The sequence below is a fragment of the Vigna umbellata genome, chromosome 4 (genome assembly GCF_029865625.1).
Source record: "Vigna umbellata cultivar VRB3 chromosome 4, Vumbellata_1.0, whole genome shotgun sequence".
Taxonomy (NCBI): domain Eukaryota; kingdom Viridiplantae; phylum Streptophyta; class Magnoliopsida; order Fabales; family Fabaceae; genus Vigna; species Vigna umbellata.
In genome coordinates, this window is record NC_142168.1 from 43971870 (window position 1) to 43997635 (window position 25766).

Here is a 25766-nt window from a genome sequence, read left to right on the forward strand (position 1 = left end):
ATTGGTAAAATTAGTATAACAAACTTGCTGTGCTTCTTCTACCTGAAGTGGGACAACTAATGGTATTTTGATATCCCACATAAATCGGAGGCGAGAATATTGATTCCAGAGAGGTTTGGAGAGACACTTTTGTAGAAAAGCGTAACAATTTCATATGACTTTGTTGAAGTTCCTCTTGGACCGAGAGAAAATATCTCTATTGTTTATTGTTTCGACCGTATCCGGAGGGATCCTGTTAAAACACATAAGTTTGTCGAAGACCAGGCGGACGGACACTGCTGAATCCCATGAACTGAAGAAGACCGGGCCAAGACCGGACGGACGGTTACCTTTTGGCCGAGGGTTGGACGCACTGGGAAGGGTTTCTCCCTATGCACTCTAGGTGGTCGTCCTCCTACTCCAAGCCGGGCGGTCTGTACCTGCCAAAGGCACTCCGACGCTCAGTAATATGACAGCGGTCTGTGATGCATGAATATATTGCATCGTAAGGAATCTGTCCAGAAATCATACCTTGGACGCTCGGTCTCGGTGCTCGACCCGGGTGAACGTTCGGTTTATGTATCGGGAGGACCGGTCGATAACATTTATAATTCCTGGTCCACTAAAATCTAATTATATTTTTTAAATTAAAGTTTCTAAAAACTATCTAAATAATATATACTTTATCAAACTTTAAATTGTTTACATAAATAAAAAATTATAGATTTTTGTCAAACTAAACAATAAATATTTAGTATCTTTTGATCCAGAGGATGTTTGAAAAAACCATTGGATTTGGAAGCGGTGTGAGAAGGAGGAAGGAACCAACTCAACTCATTTCTTGGCTGATGGAGTCTCGTCCTCACATACACAGGCACTGGTAATCAAATCAATTAGACCCTTTTCTGTTTCACGCAACCTTCGTCGTTCTTCCTTTTTCTTTCTCATCCACTAACCCTATGCCCCAATTTGTAAAGTTTCGGCTTTTCTCGCGTTGCGACGCACTCAAAACTCTTCCTTTCTCCACCCACCGAATGGGCATGGTCGATACCCTCTGTACCCATCTCCACCAAAACAATGGCAGTGTTGAGAACTCATTGTCCAAGGTTAAGCCTAAACTTGATTCTCAATGTGTCATTGAAGTCCTCAATTCCTGTCATCCCAAGCAACCTCTATTGGGCGTCAGATTTTTCGTTTGGGCTGGATTTCAATCTGGCTACAGGCACAGTGCTTACACGTACAGCAAAGCTTGCAAGTTGTTTGGGATTCAGCAAAATCCCCAAATTATTCGTGATCTCGTTCTGTCTTATGAGGCCGAAGGGTGTTTAGTCAATGTCAACATGTTCAGGGAGGTTCTGAAACTGTGCAAAGAAGCCCAACTAGCTGACGTGGCATTGTGGGTGTTGAGGAAGATGGAGCAGAGTTTCAACATCGGTGCTGACACTGTGATGTATAATGTGGTTATTAGGCTATGTTGCAAGAATGGCGACATTGAAACGGCTGAGAAGTTGATCGGGGAGATGAGTTTGAACGGTCTTTACCCTGATCTTATTACGTACATGGCAATAGTGGAGGGATTATGTGATGTGGGTCGCCCAGAGCATGCTTATTCTTTGCTTAAGGTTATGAGAGTACATAGATGTTCAACCAATTTGGTCCTTTTATCAGCCATTTTAAATGGCTTGTGTAGGTCTAGATCTATGGAAATGGCATTGGAGTTGTTGGATGAAATGGAGAAAGGTGGGGATTGCCGTCCAAATGTTTTTAGTTATACATCTGTGATTCAAAGTTTCTGTAAGAGAGGTCAGTGGACGAAAGCATTGGATATTCTGGATAGAATGAAAGCTTCGGGGTGCCATGCAAATCATGTTACTGTTTTTACTTTGGTTGATAGCCTTTGTGTTGAGGGTCGTGTAGGAGAAGCTTACAAGTTGATTGATAAGTTTGTGGTGGAACATGGTTTTTCTTATGGTGAATGTTGCAGTTCACTTGTGATTTCATTGATAAGGATTAAAAAGCTGGACGAAGCAATGAAACTCTTCATGGAAATGCTTTCTGGTGATGTCAGACCTGATACTTTGGCATCTAGCCTTGTGCTAAAGGAGCTCTGTATGAAGGACCGGGTATTGGATGGATTCTACTTGCTTGAAGCAATTGAGAACAAGGGATGTTTGTCTGCCATTGACTCTGATATTTATTCTATTCTTTTATTTGGCCTTTGTCAAAGAAGCCACCTGACCGAGGCCACAAAGCTGGCCAAGATAATGCTTAAAAAATCAGTTCCGCTGCAATCTCCATACAAAGAGGGTGCAATCGATGTCCTAATAGAATCTGGAGAAAAAGATCTTGGGAATCATTTGACTGGCATTCGTAAGGGACTTTGATGATAAAAGGTCGTATGAAGGAGGTCACGCCCATTGTTCTCTGCTGCCTCTGGTCATATCATAAGTTTGCATTGTATAACAGCAACAGTAAGAATTGGTTTCTGTGATGTAGTCTGCTGGTACTTTGTTCATTTCTTCCCCTTGTAGGAGACAGTGTATTCTTGAGAAACAATATGCTTGTCTTTATCTGTGAATGTTAAACCCATTCTCCTGTAGATTCCTTTTAATATCATAAGTTGGCAAGCCCATTTTCCTCATACAAAATGCTTTTTTAATCCAATTCGCATCACACACCGCACCATAGTCACTGAATTCGTTCATCCATCCATCCCTATTTTCGTTGCATTCGTCACTCTGTTTGATCAGTCCAACACTTGTTCTCTGCATGGAAGGCTTGGCCTCTCATCTTACACAAAGAGGGAGTCATCAGTAATTGAGTTTAAGGGGTTTTGCAAGCAAACTAAATGAACTTAATAATTGAATTGCAAATTTTAACTGGTGATCATAGATTTAACTAATTTAAAATAAAGTAATTACTAAGATTCGGTAACAATAAGATAGTGGGAAAAGTGAGAAGTGAACTATTGGAATAATAAAATTGAGATAAGCTGGCTAATTAGACTAGAACCGCTGACCCCATTAGCATTCTAAGTCAACACAAAGACAAGACAATTTGTGAGGACCGTAAATTTTGGAGGTGGGGACACGGCAATCAACCACCCATTGCATTATTAGAATGCAATAAGTGGAGTGCATTATTGGAAGTATTTTATTACTGGACGCACGCTTCCATCAAAAGGGGGATAACTGACTCCTTTCTGCTCATCACCCAATCTTCATCCTTTTTCTCCTTCATCTCTAACATCTCCAACTTCAACCATAATCCAGTCTCGACTCCTCTCACCCCTCGACCATCATCATTCACGCACGACCCAAATTAGCATCCTATAGATACTTCAAGGTAGGCGGTGGACCGTATGCTGGTGCGGCGGAGGTGAAACCCCTCCCTGAGTTGCCGTGGCTGGATCGAAGAAGCAGTGAAGCGGAGGCCAGATCGCGGTGGTGAGCAGCAGCCAGTTAGTCAGACACGGCGCAGAGACGCCGGAGAGGGCAGACAGGATCGGAGGCTGGGTCACGGTGGCTGGTTCAGTGGCGCGGTGGCCGGTTTAGCGAAGATGGAGCAAAAAGGGGGTGGTTATGGTGATGGGAGAAGCTGGAGGAGGTGAAGGTGTTAGTCCGGGATATGGGGTTGCGGGTGGTAGACATAGTGATGGTGGAGAAACGGTGCAGTGTGCGACTTTACTTCCAGCATAGGTGAAGACGCCGGCGACTCTCTCGGCTGGCTACGGGGACGCACGACGGGCTGGTCTGGTTGAGGGTTGTTGGCTGCCACGGATGATGAAGAAGCAACTCCCAGCTTTCCTGTTTTCGATTAGATGAAGAAGAAACCCCACCATGATCTGAAAAAGTTTGGGCCTGGACCAAAACTTGCGGGATACACTCCTGGGAGAGCAGTCCAGAGGAAGGGAACCCTTTCTTCCATTTTCAAACATTCAAGGAGCACACAAAGGAAGTCTTCAAGAGGTAAGGGGAGCTAGATTACTTTCTTCTGATATATTATGTGTTAGGTGGATGGATTTAATCATGCATGGTTTGATTGTCTGGAAACTGTGTGGTGCTGTTTGGAATTGACTTGGGTGAGTTTGAATTGTCGTAATTGATCGATGGGAAGTGATTTATGTATGAAACCTTGTATGTTTTGGGTTGGAAAGAAATTTGGGGATTTTTGGGGTCCGTTAAGTCATTTTGAGGGGAAGTGAGGTAGTGATTTTGGGCATTTGGGGTCTAGAGTGTAACTGGACTATTGGAACAGTGTTAACTACTGGATTGTGACTTGTTCAAGTCACCAAATTGATCAAAATATGTGCATAGTAGTAGAATTGGATTTGGGTACCTAAGTGGTGGAAATTGGTGTTTTAAGGTTGAATTTGAGTATAAATCACTTTAGAAGGAATTAGGAATGTTTATAATCATTTAGGTAAATCCAATCATGTATAAAACAAGAATTTAGGGTGCTAGAAGTTGATAAAAATGGTTGGAAATGGTAAGGGGAAGTTCTGGCATCATTCTGCATAATTCTGCAGAATTCTGCAGAACGACAAGAACTGACCGTTCGTCCAGGTCTGTTTTAGACGATCGGTCATGTGCTGACTGAACTGACCGTTCGGTCAGATGTTGCTCTAGCGTTAAGTCACTTAACGTTCGTCCTCTAGAGCGCTCGTCCATTTGGTTATGAAACGATCGGTAATGCCATGTGCTGAGTGGCGTTCGATCAAATGTTGGTTTGGTTAACGTTCGTTTTTGGTGGTAGCGATCGGTAACAATCATGTTTTGGCTGAGGCATTTAGCGTTCGTCCTTGTCTGGAGAGCGTTCGTCCAAATTCTGGCTCGACCAATTAGTGGTTGGCCAATTGAGCGTTCGATCTTGGTGGATTTAATAGCGTTCGGTCAGTTAGCGTTCGACAGATAGCGTTCGTCCAAATAGTATTCACCCAAATAGCGTTCGGTCAGTTAGCGTTCGACAGATAGCGTTCGTCTAAGTAGTATTCACCCAAATAGCGTTCGGTCAGTTAGCGTTCGACAGATAGTGTTCGTCCAAATAGTATTCACCCAAATAACGTTCGGTCAGTTAGCGTTCGACAGATAGCGTTCGACAGATAGTGTTCGATCAGATGGCGTTCGTTCAAATAGTGATTAGTATAGAACGTTCGGTCAGATTGGGTTAGATCTCATAGCGTTCGTCCAAGTGGTGTAGGTCCTATATGGATGAATAGCGTTCGTCCAGTAGCGTTCGTTCAAAAGAGTTCGGTGAATAGTGCTCATTCTAATATATTTTTTCATATGGTGTTAGATTTTGAGTTTGAACTAAATTATGTGTATTACGGGGAGATTTTGTAATGGTGTAATGTGAGTTGAGGAATATGAGTATGGTATGAATCTCATGGAGAGATTCTTTAAAATTATGATATTAGTGTGTATGTTGATGTTGAGGGTCCCGTAGTTGGAGGTTATCTTGATACTCTAATAATCATCCAGTCTCAAGTAGAGAAGGATGAATTATGTGGTGAGAGGAGCAGGAGGTCCTGGTCTATGTGCCGGTTTTGGACATAGTGAGGGGGACTAACCTTGTGAATGGTATGAAGTATTTGGAAGCGAATTTATAAGAAAAAGCAAAAGTCATCACAAGTATTTGGAAGCGAATGGTATGAATCTCATGGAGAGATTCTTTAAAATTATGATATTAGTGTGTATGTTGATGTTGAGGGTCCCGTAGTTGGAGGTTATCTTGATACTCTAATAATCATCCAGTCTCAAGTAGAGAAGGATGAATTATGTGGTGAGAGGAGCAGGAGGTCCTGGTCTATGTGCCGGTTTTGGACATAGTGAGGGGGACTAACCTTGTGAATGGTATGAAGTATTTGGAAGCGAATTTATAAGAAAAAGCAAAAGTCATCACAAGTGCATAACCTCCCGCGACAGCTCATCAACGTACCATCCGGATGAGAGTCTAATAGGAATTGTGGTATGATGGTATATGAGGATGTCTGACATAAATTTTATATGATGTTTATATCAAATCATTTATGCATGTTTTATAATTTATGTGTTTGCATGTTAGCTCACCCTTACTTGTTTGTTTGTGTCGGAAAATCATATTTTTGCGATGATCGTATAATGTTTTTGTTATACGGGAGCAGATGAAGAATCGTCACGTGATCCTGTGCAGATGAAGGAAGAGATGGAGGAACAAATTAGAGGAATTCAATGTTATAGTTTGAGTTAAAGTCTGAGCATAAAACTTATGTATAGATTTATGTATGAGGTTACGGGGTATTACTGTAAATGTATTATTATAATATTTCAAATTTTGAATTTTAAAGGGTGAATTTTTTGGATGTTACACAATTAACTTGTAATTCGAATTTAAAGATGATGAATATAGCCAACGAAACATTTTGTTGAAGTGATAAAATTTTTGGTTTATATTTTGCAAACTCAGTTATGAATTCTAATTATTTATTACACACTGTAAGACCCGTAATTTTTGGTAATGGTGGGGACATGGTGGGGAAATGGTGGTCACCACCTCTTGCATTATTAGAATGAAATTATTGCTGGTGCATTTTACAGGAAGCTTTGCACAAGGTGTGGGATTCATTTTTGGCATGAGAGGGAGAGAGAGAGGGAGAGCAGCCAAAGGAAGGGGACCCTTTCTCCCATTTCCAGTCGTTCAAGGAGCATCCATGGGAAGCTGTACCAACTTCTGAAGGGCTGAGAGGAGGATCTGGTTGGGCATCTGGTGAGAGGGGAGTCCTTGCAGCAAGATCTGGGAGAGGAAGTGAAGAATTGTTGAGGTTGCAAGAAGATTTGGAGCTGCACGTTTGGGAGGAGATAGATCTCAAAATTTGCAAGGAAGTCTTCAAGAGGTAAGGGGAGTTTAATTTATTTCATTAATTGTTGAAATAATCTAAATTGATGCAAATCTGGGAAGAAGGGATGAAAATGAAGGTTTTCTGGGTTTTCTGGACTCTGGTGCGTTTCTGCAGAATTTCTGCAGAACGCGCGTACGTCCAATTTTGGTGAATCAAAATTGGACATTCGTCCCAACAGTGCTCGACCAAATAGTGGTCGGCCAACTTCAGAACGTTCGTCAAATTCTGGTGAAACTGGACGTTCGTCCAAGTTGCTCAGTGGTCGTGCTGAGCGTTCGGTTTGAGACGAACGTCCGCGTTCGTCCGTCAAGTATGAGACGCTCGTCCAAATCATATGTAAATAGTGAATTGATGACTTTAGGCGTTCGTCCTTAACTTAGTATCTTAGTGGAGTATCTTGAACGCTCGGCCTTAGTCTCAAGACGAACGTCCATAGGTGGTAAAGAACGTTCGGTTGTACTATGGATTAACGGACGTTCAATTTTGATGATATTTATTCTAAGTTAGCGATCGTTCCTAGCGAACGTTCGGCTCAGTTGACGTTTGTATTCGGATGGTACTCGCCTTAGACAACGTTCGTCCTTGAGGATGTTTGATCTTGAAGCGATCGTCCAAACAGTGATGAATTCGGTGTCCAATGGTTTAGCGTTCGGCCTAAGTAATGGATCTTGATCGTTCGGCCTTAGTATGGTTGTGAAGTGAGCGTTCGTTTTTAAGTATAATTGAGCGTTCGGTTTCTTTTAATGACGTTCGGTTTTGGCGTTCAGATTTTGGGTATAATGAGCGTTCGATTTTTGGATATAAGTGAGCGTTCGGTTTTTAGTGTTCGGTGTGGATCTTGGACGTTCGTCCTTGATTTTCTGAACGTTCGTCTTTGATTTCGTGAACGTTCGTCCTTGGTTTGTGAACGTTCGTCCTGGGTTTGTAAACGTTCGTCCTTGGAGCTCGGTTAGGTTTGGTGTTCATCGGCAGCGTTCGGCCTTTGATGAGGATTGATTTCAGAACGTTCGTTCAGACAGTATCAGAGTTGGAAATAGCGTTCGGCAATGCATGAATCCGTGGGAGTATTTTGAAGCAATTATTGAGAATTGTTGGTTATTTCCTTGATCCAATATTGGTTTAGTTATACATATTATTGAGAATATGTATGACTTCGTGATTGAGCACGTTTATTCTGTTGGTTTAGTTATACATATTATTGAGAATATGTATGACTTCGTGATTGAGCACGTTTATTCTGTTGGAGGTGGTACATACACTATGTTATTTACTTGTAACTTCGTCGGTCTTTTTAGCATTTTTGCTAGTCTCACGCGTGAGACGGAGATTCGAGTGTCACCTTCTTCTGCGCGAGGAGGTGAATGTCTCGCCCAATGACTTCGGCTCGTGTTGAGTATAGTGCATCGTTGCGCGTAGTATCGATGTTTTTACTCGTTAGTCCTTGAGGAGTCGGGGAGATAGGTCTGAAGTCGCGATGGATGACGGCTCGGGTCGCCTGTTATTGAGAGCAGGTTATGACGACGAATTACAAGTAAACGACATCAGTTTATGAAAGACTAGTCTGTAGTGTCATGTGAGTCGATTTATCATGGGAATTGTTATAGTATATGTAGTGGGTTTATAATGTGATAATTCTGGTTATTCATCTTGCATGTTGTGGCTGTGGTTTCTAACCGTGATGGTGGTACGGATACGGGAGAGATGGTAGTGCAGATAAAGTTGGATTTGGAATACTTCTTCAAGAGAGACGGGGAGTAAAACTTGTTGGGTCTATAGGTAGTAACGAGCGTTCTTACTAGTGACGTTCGGTCTTGGTGTTATTTATTTTCAGGTAGCGAGCGTTATTAGGTAACAGTTGATCTTGATGTTAGTGGATCTGAGGTAGCTAGCGTCCGATCTTAATTTGGTAACCTGAGGTTTAGTTTGATTACGTTCGGTCAGTACTGAGGTGTTCAGCAGAGTACTCTAGGCGTTTAACCCAGACTCAAGCGTTCTTTATTATAGTGTTCTGTCTCGTAGCGATGGTTCTTAGGGAATGATCTTTATTGGTCATGTTGCTATGAGGTTGTAATCATTTATAAGGAGTGACCGGCCTTGATAGTCGTTGAGGTAACGATCGATTAATAAATAGTGATTAGTCGTGATGATGCATGATTCAGGAAGTGATCATTCATAGGTAGTGCTCGGGTCGGATGATGCTTGTCTCAGGTAAGGATCATTAATAGTTAGTGGTTGTACGTAGGGAACATCCGGTCTCGATGAGGTTACCCTCAGATAGAATTAAATCCAGTAAAGTGATCAATTAAGTGTTCGTCCGAATGGTATTTAATCTGTGGTGTGCGAGATTTGATCTTTGAGCAATCGTTCGAATAGTGTTCGAAATAATAGTAATTGTTCTAGTAGAGTACACTGTCTTAACGTGAAGTCTATGTACTTGATCTTAATTAGCGTTTGATCTTTTGGTATTCGACCTAATGGTATTCGGTATAATAGTGTTTGATGTTCAGTTTCGAGCTTAAGTGATCAATCTTAATGTTCGTGTAAATAGTATCCGATGTAATATAAGTTCGTTGTTTCATCGTTTGATTCAGTAATGCTATGATATCTGGGTATGTATTGAGGTTGAGGGTACTGTAGTAGGATGTCTTGATCTGTGGTTGATTGTGGACATATTGAGGGGACTAAGAATGAAATTACAAGTGGGGCACCTTCCGTTGATTTGCTCATCAACGTATCATCCGGATGAGAGTTTATTGTGTACTGGGTTGATTATTAGGTACTATGGAATGAGTGTCCAACAGGAATTAGGGTACATTGGCATGAGGATGTCTGACTTAATTATTATACGGCATTTGTATTGAGATAACTCTGCATGTTTTATAAATGATGTGTTTCAGGTTAGCTCACCCTTACTTTGCTTGTTTGTGCTTGTGAATGCGATGATCGTATAATGTGTGATGTTATACGAGAGCAGTTGAAGGATTGTCACGTGATCCTGTGCAATTGGAGGAAGTGATGGAAGATCGAATTAGAAGGATTCAATGTTATCTTTGCAGTTGCGTCTGAGCTTAAAACTGATGTATAGATTTTAGTTGATGTTTGGGATGTTATGTATTATTACAACATTTAAGTTTTGAAAATAAATTTTAATTTTGGGTGAATTTTAGGGATGTTACACACACCCTTTGCATTTTCAGTTAATCATAACATGGCTCGCCTGAACACCATTCGAATTTGATACTTGTTCTATATGGCTTATAATGCTGCTGCCTACTGATCACTATACAGCAAACTCATTAATATAGAGGAAGACATCGAGTGGATAAAGGAACAATGCTAGTAAAGTATCTAAAAAATGAATTAATTGCTTAGTAAATTAACCTGCTACTAAACGAATCAAATTTATTGGCAAGTGATTGTTACTGCTCTTTCATTTTATCCAATTCTAAATTTATTTTTGCTCGTGATTGTCAAGTGTGACATCCCAAAAATACAGTATTAAACCATAAAATCAGAAAATCACATTTAATAATAATTCAATACAGTTTTTCCAACTAAAAACAACAATGAAGAAATGAACGAGCGCTCAAGGACGAACGTCCTTGAGTGCAGTCTTACATCAAAGAACGGACGCGCAACACCGCACGTCTTCAACAAGAATTACCAAATAAAGCCGAACGTAAACGGAAATTGACCGAACGGTTTACACACGAAATTACCGAACGGTCGAACATACAAAAACTAAAGGAAAGAGGTGGTCGAACGACCACTTCAATAAACACTTAAACTTCTGGCCGAGCGTCTCACCGCTCGGTCTTCACTTCAACTTCAATCAGGTTCTCTTCATTCAGCACCTCTTCCAACCGCTCATCTCCATCTGCTCACATCCACACGGATGATCATTGCAATGACAAGACGGACGTACAAGGACAATGGACAACACAAGAAAAACGAAAGGGTAAGCTTACGTAATTTAACTCATGCATCAATATATAAATTCCAGCAAACAGTTCATTTCACACATACATATCAACGTACGCATTCATCATACATCACATAATTTAACGCACGTACAAAATAAAACTCAACACGACTGACTGTCCGGACTGTATGAATTCTGCGTAGTTACAGGCGTTCGCGCACCCGGGTGGTGTGGTAACTGGAATCCTCATCAGCTGCCACCCGAGGTTAGTACGCTCGTCCAAAGTACCTCTAAGGACGACGACCTCCTGTCGTTCCCCCGCATGACGTGCATCCTCTACTTGAGGACGAGCACTCACGGAACATCAGGATCGAACAGCCAACATTAACTTCCCACAGTCATACTTGACAATTTCCAACAATTTCCAAGAGTTGTTCCTACCTGGAACGCTCGTTCAATATTCATAACTTTCATTTCATCTCAGATACTATTCATCATTCACTGGTCATCATTATATAATCATTTTCATCATTAATAGGGAAATCATCAAAACCGAACGTTCTGTCCCCAATAAGACCGAGGACGAACGCTGTCAGCGAGACTAAAAGACGCTCGTTCGAATCAAAGTACGAACGGTAGAATTTCAATAACGTAGGGGAATACATAATATACTGTTCATTGGACGAACGCTATTTTGTGGAAAAGAGAACGAGCGCTCAAAATAATAACGAGCGTCATTTAGGACGAACGCTCCGCATAAGGCCGAGGCTCAATTTGAGCGAGCGCTCAGTATAATACCGAACACCGTTGAGAACGAGCGCTCAGTATAAGACCGAGCCCCATTTAGGACGAACGCTCAGTTCAAACCGAGCACCATTAGGACGAACGCTCAGTTCAAACCGAGCACCATCAGGACGAACGCTCAGGTCAAAACCGAGCACTATTATGACGAACGCTCAGTTCAAAACCGAGCACTATTTGGACGAACGCTCGGTGTGAGACCGAGCCCTAATTTGAGCGAGCGTTCGGTATAAGATCGAACACCATTTTGGACGAACGCTCAGTTCAAAACCGAGCACTATTTGGACGAACGCTCAGTTCATCCGAGCACCATATTGGACGAACGCTCAGTTCAACCGAGCATCATTAGGACGAACGCTCGGTGTGAGACCGAGCCCCAATTTGAGCGAGCGTTCGGTATAAGACCGAACACCATTTTTGGACGAACGCTCAAACGAAGCATTTTAACATGAGGACGCTCGTCCTCGACCAGGGATCGATCCAAATGAACGAATCCCATTCTTGACTATTAAAAAGGGAGACCGAACGGTCAAAGACCGTTCAGCACGAACGTTCAATATGAAGGGAAATTCTTTTTCAATTCATTTACATTCCAGTTCATTTCTCATCATACAGTTTCATAAATTCCATTCGTTCATGTCATGGTACAATTTACAATCTTCATATAATTCATATCATCCAAATCTCATGTATTTCATACAACATACGTAAACTTAGTCATATATCCTTTTCAGTCAGTAAACAACGAACGTTCATGCAACTCAAATCACAGCAACATCATGCATTATATTCATACAGTAATTAACGAACGTTCAAACGAAGCACACAACATGAATTAAATCAAATAAGCTTCCCTTACCTGGAAATGACCGAACGTCCACTGACGCACCACACTCTTCTCCACTACGTTTCCCTTTCCCACGCTCGTAAACGCTCGTTAACCAAACTACAATGAACGAGCCCCAACCAAATCAGATCTAATTAATTCTACGAAGGGTAACGTACGTACAAAAAACTGGTTTCGTATATCAGTAAGACGAACGACCGAGAGGGAGAACGAACTTACCAGTTCAGTTTCTCCAGACGAACGTTCCCTCTGGAATCTTTGACGCCGAGCGTCCTTCAACAGTGCCGGATCCCAGAATTGCCGAGCGTCCTTCAACAGTGCCGGATCCCAGAATTGGAGGAGATGAACGGTGGTTTCTAGAGAGAGATGCAGAGAGTGTAGAGAGAAGGAGGAGAGAATTGGGGTATCAGGAATCAGGAAGAGAGGGACGTGCAGAGTGAGTGGGGAATAAGTTCAGATTTCAGATTTGATTTCCACTCCCTTTCCAGCTCACTCCTGCACTCAGCCAGCGCACGTTCCCACCCGGGCAGACACGTTCTGCGTTTCTGACTGTCCACGATGGACGGTCGTTCGTTCTGAACCGCACACGTGTAATCCACTACTAATTCCAGACTCAGCTCCACGTACGACAGCCGGCGTTCGTTAGTGGTTGTCGGGCGCTGCTGTCGTCCATGTACGTTGCTGAGGTGGCGCGCTCTCAGGCCGCCACGTTTTTTTTTTTTTTTTTTTTTTTGTTGAGACCTTACATTCTCCCCAACTATAAAAATTTTCGTCCTCGAAAATTAGGACTGAGACTCGAACAAATGGGGATACAAATCCTTCATGGCATCTTCCACTTCCCACGTAGAGTCGCCCATCTTCTCGTCCCATACGACTTTCACCAACCTGACTGCTTTCCTCTTGTAGTACTTGGTGTTGCTATCCTCAATGCATACTGGCTGCATCTCTAGTGTACGGTCTTGACGAAGACGAATATCTTCTAACTCCAATATGTGAGAAGGGTCGGCTACGTATTTCCGGAGTTGAGAAACGTGAAAGACTGGATGCAAGTTTGATAACTGAGGCGGCAACGATAACTCGTACGCAACTGGCCCAATCTTCCTCAAGATCTGATAAGGTCCGACAAACTTGGGAGACAACTTCTTTGGTCGGATAGCTCTCCCTACACCAGTGGTCGGATGCAGTCTAAGGAAGACATGATCTCCTGCATCGAACTCCAAGGGTCTTCTCCTCTTGTCAGCGTAAGATTTCTGTCGACTCCTGGACGTCTTCAACCTTTCTTGAATCAACTTCACCTTCTCAGTCGTCTGCTGAATGAGCTCTGGTCCTGTTAATACCTTTTCCCCTTCCTGAAACCAACACAAAGGCGTTCGACACTTTCTCCCGTACATAGCTTCAAAAGGAGCCATCCCTATGCTGGCTTGAAAACTTTTGTTGTAGGTGAACTCCACTAAGGGCAAGACTTCATCCCAGACACCCATGTGATCTAGGACACACGTCCTCAATAAGTCCTCAAGCGTCTGAATGGTCCTCTCAGACTGACCGTCCGTCTGAGGGTGATAGGCCGAACTCATTTGAAGTTTGCTACCGAGCTCACTCTGTAACGATCGCCAAAACCGAGAAGTAAACCGTGTGTCTCGGTCTGAAACAATGCTGGATGGAACTCCATGTAGTCGAACGATTTCTTTGATATAAAGCTTAGCCAGATTTGTCATAGACATCTTCAGGTTGACTGCTAGGAAATGAGCACTCTTCGTCAGTCGATCCACTATTACCCATATGGAATCATGATTCCTGACCGTTCGAGGTAAGTGAGTCACGAAGTCCATTGAAATGCCGTCCCACTTCCATTCTGGAATTTCTAACTGCTGAAGTAACCCACCAGGCCTTTGATACTCAGCCTTGGCTCGCTGGCATGTTAAACAAGATGCCACAAAACGTGCGACATCACTTTTCATTCCTGGCCACCAGAACGAGCTCCTGAGGTCTTGATACATCTTAGTCATACCAGGGTGTATGCTAAGACGACTGTGATGCCCTTCTTCAAGGATGATTCTTTTCAACTCGCCATCATTCGGAATGCACGTTCTATCCATGTAGTGTAGAAGACCATCAGTTCCAGTGTTGAACTCCTTGGCCTGATCTGTACCGATTGCATTCAAGATCTTCACCAACTCTTCGTCCTCTCGTTGCTTCACTCGTATCCGGTCGAATACGTCACTGGAGATTCTAAGAGTACAACATTTGATAACATTCGGTTGCAAGTCAAACTGTAACCTTAGATCTCTAAAACTTTCTACCAAACTCAATTCTCGGACCATCATGGAGGAGACGTGAACTACCTTTCTGCTTAAGGCGTCTGCTACAACATTCGCTTTTCCCGGATGGTAGAGTAGTTCAAAGTCGTAATCCTTCAAGAACTCCAGCCAACGTCTCTGTCTCATATTCAGCTCCTTCTGATCAAACAGGTACTTGAGACTCTTGTGATCACTGAACACTTGGAATGTCGACCCATACAAGTAGTGTCTCCAGATCTTCAAAGCAAAGACGACTGCTGCTAATTCCAGGTCGTGAGTTGGATAATTCTTCTCGTGAACCTTCAGTTGCCGAGAAGCGTACGCAACCACCCTCTTTTCTTGCATGAGTACACAACCCAAACCCTGATGAGACGCGTCACAATACACCACGAATGGTTTAGCCGCGTCAGGAATGACCAATACCGGGGCGCTCTTTAACTTATTCTTCAATTCCTGGAAACTTCCTTCACACCGATCGGTCCAAGCGAACGGTTGATCTTTTCTGGTCAGCTGAGTCAATGGAGCTACTATCTTGGAAAACCCTTCAATGAACCGCCTATAGTAGCCCGCGAGTCCCACAAAGCTACGAACTTCAGTTACCGAGCGTGGACTCTCCCATTCCACTACTGCTCTTACTTTTGCCGGATCAACCGATATTCCTCCAGCTGAAACCACGTGTCCCAAGAATGGCACTTCCTTCATCCAAAATTCACATTTAGAGAATTTGGCGTACAACTCCTTTTCTCTTAGCACGCCTAGAACGACCCTCAAGTGATCCTCATGTTCTTCATAGCTCTTGGAGTAGACCAAAATATCATCAATGAATACAACCACAAACTTGTCTAGATACGGCCTGAAGATACGATTCATGTAGTCCATAAATATTGCTGGGGCGTTCGTCACACCAAAAGGCATCACTACATACTCGTAGTGTCCGTAACGAGATCGGAAGGCTGTCTTCTGGATGTCTTCTTCCTTTACCCGAATCTGATGGTATCCCGACCGTAAATCAATCTTCGAAAATATGGTCGCGCCATGTAGTTGATTCAGTAGGTCGTCAATCCGAGGTAAAGGATACTTGTTCTTGATAGTCAGCTTATTTAACTGCCTATAGTCAATGCAGAGACGAGAACTGCCATCCTTCTTCTTCACTAAGAGTACCGGCGCTCCCCAAGGCGATGCGCTTGATGGACAAATTTGTAAGCACCAAAATATGATGTCACAAACTTGTTTTTCAATCGGCAAGTATGACCGAATCGTTCAAGTAATAAACTTGGTAAGACCAAGTATCGTTCTTCCCGAAGGACTCACGGCCTAGTTTAGTTGTGTGGTTTCTTGATTACACCTAGCGCTCGTATTAAGTAGTGCTCGGTCTTACACCTAGCGCTCGTATTAAGTAGTGCTCGGTCTTACACCTAGCGCTTGTAAGGACCTATTTTTTTTATTTTAAAAGGAGATGGGAGGAGCAATCAGTGCTGGGAAAACAACAGCCGCCCATAGAAAGAAGTGAGGTTTTTGTTTTATTTGGAAAATGGGGAGCAAACGTTCGGGTTTTGCTCTCATTTTTGGCACCATTCAACAAGCTTTGTGCATAGGAGATAAAAGGGGTAATGGGCTCTGCATTGAGGGAGGGAAATCCTTGCTGCTAAATCGGTGAGAGGGTGAAGTTCGGAGCTGCTGAAGTGCAAGGAGGCCTTGAGGTAGATTCAAGAAGGGTGTTGGATGCTGGTTCTGAATTTCTGAAGGAGTGAAGAGGCTTGCTGCAGATCTGGGAGAGGTGAAGCGGAGAGCGTCTGGAGTTGCAGCTGCAAGTCTTGAGGAAGATAGATTCAAGATTCACGAAGGAAGTCTTCAAGAGGTAAGGGGAGTTAGATCTTTCGTTTGATTGTTGAATTTTACTGTCTTTGAAGCAAATTTGGGAATTTGAGGATAAAAAATGGGGTTTCTGGAAAACCTGGTGCGATTCTGCAAAATTCTGCAGAAACGCGCGCTCGTCCAAACGGTGCTCGACCAAATACTGGTCGAAAAATTTCTGAACGTTCGGTATTGTATTCTGAACGTTCGCCCGAATAAAGACCAAATAGTCGTACGCCAAATCTGAGCGTTCGTCCAAAAGGTGTTTACCTATTTTCCTCTCGTAGCAATTGATTTATGTGCGTTCGTCCAAAAGGTATTTACATAGTAGTCGGCCTGATTGTGTTGGATCTCGTAGCGTTCGTCCTAATACTACAGTGTTGGCAGATAGCGAGCGTCCATAGGTATTATGAGCGTTCGGTGTTGATGTTGTTGGTCTTCAGTCAGCGAGCGTTCATAGGCATTAGCGAGCGTTCGGTCTATATGTTGCCTGTCTTTAGGCAGCGAACGTCAATAGGTATAAGCGACCGCTCGGTCTTGTGTCCTCCAGTAACGAACGTTAACGTTCGTTCTGCGCTTGTTTTAATGATCGTTAAGCGTTCGGTTTTCTTGTATTAGTAAGTTAAGCGTGCGATCTAAATTTGATATTCTTAGGTTTAAATACGGAACGTTCGGTTTTGATGATGTATTCTCCGGTTCAACTTGTGAACGTTCGGTTTTAAATTGGATTATTAAGTTTGGATCATAAGCGTTCAGTCTTGGGTATTAGTGATTGTGAGCGTTCGGTTTAAAGTTGGTATTCCTAGATTTGGATCTTGAGCGTTCGGTCTTTGTGTTTGTGAACGTTCGGTATTAATTCAATGGTCTTAAGTTTGGGATTTTGTAGCGTTCGGTTTTAGTGAACTAAGGAATTGTAAGCGTTCATCCTAAATTGTTATTTTCAGGAAGCAATCTTGAGCGTTCGTTTGATGAATTAGTGATTTTAATCGTTCGGCTTAAAGTTGATATTCCTGGGTTTGGATCTTGAACGCTCGGTCTTGGTTTAATGCTGATTATGAGCGCTCGATCTTGGTTTAATGCTGATTATAAGCGTTCGGTCTTGGTTTAATGCTGATTATGAGCGTTCGGTCTTAGTGTGTTAATGATGGATAGCGTTCGATCTTGATCATATTTTTCTCTGGCTTCAATTTTAGCGTTCGTTCAAATTGTGTTAGTCTCAGGCTTCAATCATAGCGTTCGTTCTGGCAGAATTCATTTTGTGTGATGTTCTGTTTTAGCGTTCGGCTGAATATTGTTGGTGCTCCGTTTTAGCGTTCGACATGATATTGTAGGAAATGATAACGTCCGTCCAAAGAGTGTTCGACCTGCTTTTTTTGAAATTAGCGTTTGTTGAGTAGCGTTCGTTGAGTAGCGTTCGTCTAATAGTGTTGGGTGAATAGTGCTCGGTCAAATAGTATTCAGCAGATATCGTTCGGCATACAGAGTTCGGTCATATAGCGTTCGTCCAGTTCGTTTTGTTGAATAGCGTTTGGCCAAATAGTGCTCGACAAATAGTGTTCTTCCAATTAACGTTCAGTGAATAGTGTTCGGATGAACATTGTCCCGTGAATAGTGTTCGGATGAAAAGTGTTCTGCAAATAGTGTTGGGTTCTAAGTTGGTTTTCCCTGGAATTGAATTATGTGTACAAATGTTTGAAATATATGCTGTGATGTAAAGTATGTGAATGCATGAGATATGCTAAATTACTGGGATATTATGATTGTGAATGTGAATAATGAAATTGAGTATGATTTGGACATCTCGAGGAGAGATGGACGAAAGTGATGTGTGGTGTTGTTGTTCTGTATAATTGTAGTGAACTTTGTATTTTGGTCTGTCTATCCCTACACTCAAAGCATTGTTCATACTCAAATAGAGGAGAACAATGTAAGTGGTGAGAGTAGAGGGAGGTCCTCGTCTATAGTCTTTGAATTTAGACATAGACAGATTGGGGGATTTACCTTGCTAGTTGTCGCAACCGAAAAATCGCGACGGGACGACGATCCAAAAAAAAAATGGTAACAAAGGGTTTTGAAAAAGAAATTGGAGTCGCCACCATAGTTTATTCTGGAAAACTACGGAAAAACCATAAAATGATAAGGCATGGTCTGCGAATTTGAGATTCTAAATTCGGGAGTCGGTTACGTGTAGGGAAGGTATTAGCACCCTACAACGCCTGCCTTAAGGCAGTACCTTTAACTAAATGCGCGAATATGGATGTGGTTTTCAAAGTGTTTAACTTTCCCTTAAAATAAAACTCTGAAGAAACAAATAATATTTTTTAGTTTTTTGGGCCCGACAAGGATTGACCTTGCTCCTACGTATTCTCATTCAGAATGAGAAATCAGGGTTCCGTAGTTCGTTTAGAAACTACTTGAGAAATTTGTTTGGAAATTGTTTGAAAGATTTGCTTAATTGACTATGGATAAATTTGGATTTTTGGGGAAATGAACCTGACAAGGACTGGCCTTGCTCCTACGTATCTCCACTTTTGATGGAGAATCAAGGATCACGTAGTTCTGGCTAGCAATATTGATTGTTGATTGAAATTGTAGATATTTTTAGTTTTTGAAGATTTTATATTTTTTTGTATTTTTATAAAGGAAAGACAAAAGGATTTTAGCACAAGGACGATGCGTGCGATCACACATGTGCCTAAACCTTTAAAACATATTTTTTTGTAATTTTATTTAAGAAAGAGAAAAGGTTTTTAGCACAAGGACGATGCGTGCGATCACACATGTGTAAGGAATCGTACGTTTAAAAAAAAAAAAAGAAACGGGGAAGGAAGGGCGCTGGAAAGCGCCAGTTTTATTGGCCACAAGGGACAACAAATGTTCCTTCCATTCCCCCTTTAAAGAAAAAAAAAAGAGGGAGGCTTGTAAGAGATAAAAGGAGGTGGGTTCTGCACTTGGGGTGGGGAATCATTGCTGCCAAACTTGTGAGAGAGGTGAAGTTGAAGCTGCAAGGAAGCTTTGGTGCTGCAAGTTGGGGAGAGAAGAAGAGGAGAACTTTTGGAGTTGGAAGGAAATCAAACTCTCTGGAAGTGATTCAAGGAAGTCTTCAAGAGGTAAGGGGAGCTAGATCTTTTGTTTGATTATTGATATATGTTGTGTTTGATGCAAATCTGGGAAGAAGGGGATGAAAAATTGGGGTTTTTCTGGGTTTCTGGAAATCTGGTGCAATTCTGCTGCAGATCGTGCGTTCGTCCAATTTGATGAGCCAAATTGGACGTTCGTCCAAGTTGCTCGACCAACTAGTGGTCGGCAGTAATGGGTTGAGCGTTCGGTTATGGTGTTATAAGATAGCGAGCGTTCACGTTCGTCCATAAGTAATGTTTGTAATTTGGACGTTCGTCCAAGTTGGTCGGTGGTCGGTCAAAAATGTGTTGAGTGTTCGGTCTTCAGTTTAACAAGCTTTCGCGTTCGTGCTGAGTTTAGCGTTCGGTATTAGTGAACTAGGAATTATGAGCGTTCGTCCTTAAATATTGAGTTGAGCGTTCGTCCTTAAAATATTGAGTTGAGCGTTCGTATTTAAAATATTGAAGTGAGCGTTCGTCCTTAAATATTGAATTGAGCGTTCGTCCTTAAGTGTTATATTGAGCGTTCGTCCATAAGTGATATGTTGAGCGTTCATCCATAAGTGATATATTGAGCGTCCGTCCTTAAGTGTTATATTGAGCGTTCGTCCATAAGTGATATGTTGAGCGTTCGTCCTTAAAGTGTTATATTGAGCGTTCGTCCATAAGTGATATATTGAGCGTTCGTCCTTAAGTGTTATATTGAGCCTTCGTCCTCAAATGTTATACTGAGCGTTCGTCCATAAGTGTTATATTGAGCGTTCGTCCTTAAGGGTTATATTGAGCGTTCGTCCTTAAAGTGTTATATTGAGCGTCTGTCCTTAAAGTGTTATATTGAGCGTTCGTCCATAAGTGATATATTGAGCGTTCGTCCTTAAGTGTTATATTGAGCGTTCGTCCTCAAATGTTATATTGAGTGTTCGTCCATAAGTGTTATATTGAGCGTTCGTCCTTAAGTGTTATATTGAGCGTTCGTCCTTAATGGTTATATTGAGCGTTCGTCCTTAAAGTGTTATATATAGCGTTCGTCCTTATGGATTCTTAAACGGTCGGTTTTGTTGTCCTAGTGAAAATAGCGTTCGGAACATTTTATTTAAGAAAGGTTTAATCCTTTTCGACATCCCTATTTATGTACGAATGTCTCAAATGGGTCCTCGTTTTCTAAAGTGTATCAAAATGATCCTTAATTTTCAAAATTGATATCAATTGAGTCCTTTCCGTTAAGTTGGCTAGACGACGTTAAAAAAATTGATGAGTGGATGCTGAGATGACGAACGAACGCTCGTCCACAAGCGAACGAACGCTCGTCCACCAGCGAACGAACGCTCGTCCACCAGCGAACGAACGCTCGTCGACCCCCAAACGAACGGTCGTCCAGTGTGGAACGAACGGTCGTCCAGCAGTAAGAGGTCGACGAGCGTTCGTTCGCTGGTGGACGAGCGTTCGTTCGCTGGTGGACGAGCGTTCGTTCACTGGTGGACGAGCGTTCGTTCGCTTGTGGACGAGCGTTCGTTCGCTTGTGGACGAGCGTTCGTTCGTCATCTCAGCATCCACTCATCAATTTTTTTAACGCCGTCTAGCCAACTTAACGGAAAGGACTCAATTGATATCAATTTTGAAAATTAAGGACCATTTTGATACACTTTAGAAAACGAGGACCCATCTGAGACATTCGTACATAAATAGGGATGTCGAAAAGGATTAAACCTTATTTGAAACAAGAATTACCATCTACACCTTGTATCAGCTACTCTTCAAATGTGTTTTGACTTTCTTTGTTAATTTGCAAACTTTGCTCTTTGTTTGTCATCACTTTGTGATTCTTTCTATTTTCGCTTTACTTTTGATGAACTCTCTTTGTTTGATCACTAAGTGTGTTCTTTATTGTTTGCAATTCGAGTTAACTTCTATTGTGATGGTAACCCTTGTTTAGGTAAATTTTGAAAAGAAATTTCTTATTGGCTCAAATTTGGTATCAATGGATATATCATTTTTTTTATGAAGAAAGATGGCCACACATCATTTCAAATTTTGATTGTTTTATTTTCAAAAAAAAAAAAAGAAATAAATTAATTGGGAGACAAGACTAAATCAATTTTTGTTTTTTTTTTGTTGTTGTTTTTTTTTTTTTTTCAACGGATTCAGAGATCTTCCAAATGAAGGCTAATGGAGGTAATGGAAAATTTGCCCATGTGTAAAATTTTGTGTTTATCATTTGGACTCAAGAACATGATTGAGGTCAATCTTTGGTTTAGTGAAGGTTGAAGGATGCTGATTTCAAGCAATGCACGCACAAATATTTCTTAAAGAAATGTGATTTCATCATTTGACTATAGGAGATTCTGACATCCATTACATTTTACATGAAATGTCATGAAGTTGATGATTTGCATCGAAAATAATTGACTCAACATTGGACATGATATGCATATATATATATATATATATATATATATATATATATACATTTCTTTTTGAACGTACTATGCCCCAGACAACTTATTTGACAATGCATTCAACACGTGCATTTTTATCCTCTCCTATTTTAGTCTTTCACGACATCTGTAACATCCCAAAATATAGTAATTACCATAATCAGAATTAATTACATTAAGCTAATAAAACAGTGCAGTCTTACAAAAACCGAACGAGCGTTAAAAGCCGAACGGCATAATCATACAGAAATAAAAACGAACGCGATACAAGCAAGAGTTCAGAGACGAACGGTCTTACAAGACTATGACCGAACGTCCATAATTAAACTTAACAAAACTAAATACACATGCGAGCGCTCTAAGGCTCTGCTTTAACTTCCACATCCACCAGGTTAGCGTCTTCCAAATTTTCTTCTTCTAGCACTTCTTCAAGTGACGCACCTCCATCTGCTCACATCCACACGGATGATCATTGCAAGGACAGGACGAACGTACATATACAAGGCGACAACACAAGGAAAACGAGAGGGTAAGCTTAAGTAATTTAATTCATACTTCAACATATTCATCAACATTTCGACTCAAACAAACACATAACTTCAATATATAACCACATCCAATATATATATATATATAAATACTAGACCGACCGTCCGGACTGTATGAATCTGTGTAGTTACAAGCGTCCTTGCACCCGAGTGGTGTAGTAACTGGGATACACCAAACAGTTGCCACTCGAGGTCAGTCCGTTCTTACGTCGCCCATGTTAACTTACGGACTAAGGACCTCCTGCCGTTCCCACACATGACATACTTCCTCTATATGAAGATAGTATTCACGGAACATCAGGATGGACAGCGAGTCTTAACTTATCCACAGTCATACTTTACCAAATTTAATATTCAATATATATATCAGAGTCGTTCCTCCATGGAACGCTCGTTCAAATACCAAAATCATATTTTCACTTATTATAGGGTTCGCACACCTTAATACTTCCTTTTATTTACATTTTCATTCTATGTTCCACTTCCATAAAAAGACGAGCGTTCAATCCTCTTCACAACGAGGACGAACGTGACTTTCGCAAGAATCAGTTAAATGACCCGACTCTTAGCGATATAATATAAATGATTCAGAATAATTTGGATTTAAAGACCTTAGAATAATTTCAAAAGAATAAAGATACAACAAGACGAATATTTAGTATTCTGAGAACAAGTGTTTAACAGGATCAACCGCCAGTCAATGACCGAAAGCGAATAATCATTTACTGATAATTTGAGACGGACGCTAATTACGTACGTTCTGCAATTCAAAGGTATGGACGAGCGTTCGGTATAAGACCGTACACTTCTCAGAACGAACGCTCAGTGTAAGACCGAGCGATACTTAAGACGAACGCTTGGTGTAAAACCGAGTGCTATTTAGGACGAACGCTCAGTGTAAGACCGAGCGCTACTTAAGACGAATGCTTGGTGTAAAACTGAGCGCTATTTAGGACGAACGCTCAATACAAGACCGAGCGCTATTTAGGACGAACGCTCAATACAAGACCGAACGCTATTTAGGACGAACGCTCAACTTAATGTTTCACAGGACGCTCGTTAAATTTCAGAACTCTTTTCAAATAAAAGAATTCCTTTTTAAACAGTTGACTGGAAACCGAACGGTATAGGACCGTACGATGACGAACGTATTTTATCATAGAAAGGCTTATCAGATTCAGATTTTTCATCTATTTTAATCCAACATTTATCATACAATTCATGATTCTTATAATTTCAGATTCATCATTTAATTCACATACTTTATAGGATTTATATTAATCACTCATACTATACTAAAATCAACTAGTATCTAATTCATACATATCAGTCCACACATAGCATATTCACTCAGGCATACAGCGATCGTTCAGGCATATTCAACCACAGCATACATCTCATACATTCTATTTCTATCATGCTCGCACACAATCATATCCGTATAAACTAAATTATTAAGCTTCCCTTACCTGGATAGCAGTGTACTCCCAAAGAGCAAGATTTTGCGCTTCCTCTAGCAACGTCCTACCGTCAGGTTTCGCTCAATAATTTCCACTTACTGTAAAACACCAGAAATCATAATAACTCAGACCTAGAACCCATGTATGCAACCAGAACTAGGGTTCGCATGAAACCAAAAAGACGAACGTTTAGAAATGAGGACATACCAGTTCCGTTCCAAATTCTGTTCGGATCAGAATGACGCTCACGTCTCCAGGAACATTTCTACGGTTCTGAAACGTGATCGGAGAAGGGAATGGTGAGTTATAGTAGAGAGAAGGTGGACTGGTTCCAGAGAGAAGTTAGAGGAAAATGAAGAGTTGGGTTCTGAGGAAGAAGATGAGTGGTGCAGGTGAGTGGAAGAATTTTTCGAAAAAGTCATTTTGTTCAATTCCACGTTCGTTCAGATGAACGTCTCCCAGGCCGACACCTGCACACCCACTCTGACTTCAGAAGCTTCCAACGTGACAAGTGGCGCTCGTGCATGCAGCGTTTAGTGCGTTTTTAATGCACTGAACGTGTGGCGAGGTGCATTTATGGAAGCAGCCAGGTGACTCAGCAGTGCAATAATGACAGATTTGACAGTAATCATGGTTTAAATTTCCGAGATCTCACATTATCCCTCAGGAATGAGCTTGTGCCAACCGAATATACCCGCGATGCTTTTACTCATGTGTACTTAATTATCATTGCCTTTATTTTCCCTTATTTACCTAAAAGCTCAGCGCGACATGTAATATTTCAAAAAGGGTGCGAACAAAAATTATGAATGAAACCATGCAGTATTTATGGAATGAAATAACACAGAGTACAACAAACTGTAAAGATCATGTCAATATCCCTTAACAGCATTCCCCCATCACGGAATCATCATGCATAAAAATTTTTGACTGCATCCGAATTAACCGGTAATGGTAACTCCTCTCCATCCATCCTTGTGAGAATTAGTGCCCCACCAGAGAATGCTTTCTTCACTACGAATGGCCCTTCATAATTTGGGGTCCACTTGCCTCTATTATCCTTTTGTATATGCAATACCTTCTTCAACACCAGCTCGCCTTCGTGGAACTCTCTTGGATGCACCCTTTTGTCAAATGCATTTTTCATTCTTCTTTGGTACAATTGCCCATGACACACTGCTGTTAACCTTTTTTCTTCAATGAGATTGAGCTGATCAAATCGAGCTTCAACCCACTCAGCTTCCTCTAGTTGGGTTTCCATTAACACTCGTAAGGACGGAATTTCCACCTCGAATGGAAATACTGCTTCCATCCCATACACAAGCGAGAAAGGTGTTGCCCCTGTTGATGTTCGTACCGATGTGCGATATCCATGTAGAGCAAAAGGAAGCATTTCGTGCCAATCTTTATAGGTGACCACCATCTTTTGCACAATTTTCTTGATATTCTTATTGGCAGCCTCTACCGCCCCGTTCATCTTTGGACGGTAAGGAGAAGAATTATGATGATGAATCTTGAATTCCTCACATAACTCCGCTATCATCTGGTTGTTCAGGTTAGTGGCGTTATCAGTGATGATTCTATTAGGGAGCCCGTATCTACAGATCAACTCCCTTTTTATGAATCT

The 25766-nt window shown here is 41.6% G+C and overlaps 1 protein-coding gene and 1 pseudogene across 3 annotated transcripts in view; both read left to right on the forward strand.

The window, feature by feature from the left end:
* Positions 1-747: 747 nt before the first annotated feature.
* Positions 748-2578, forward strand: LOC148200318 (pentatricopeptide repeat-containing protein At5g47360 pseudogene; annotated as a pseudogene).
* Positions 2579-3190: 612 nt separating this feature from the next.
* LOC124841307 (uncharacterized) overlaps positions 3191-25766 on the forward strand; it is a 40527-nt gene continuing 17951 nt past the window's right edge. For 2 of the 3 annotated variants that reach the window (XM_088113202.1, XM_088113204.1), the window contains exons 1-2: positions 3191-3947; positions 6555-6850. The gene's annotated coding sequence lies outside the window, so the exon portion shown is untranslated. Of the gene's footprint in view, positions 3948-6554; positions 6851-21841; positions 21869-25766 lie in introns of all 3 variants that reach the window. The other variant, XM_088113203.1, reaches the window with a different exon arrangement.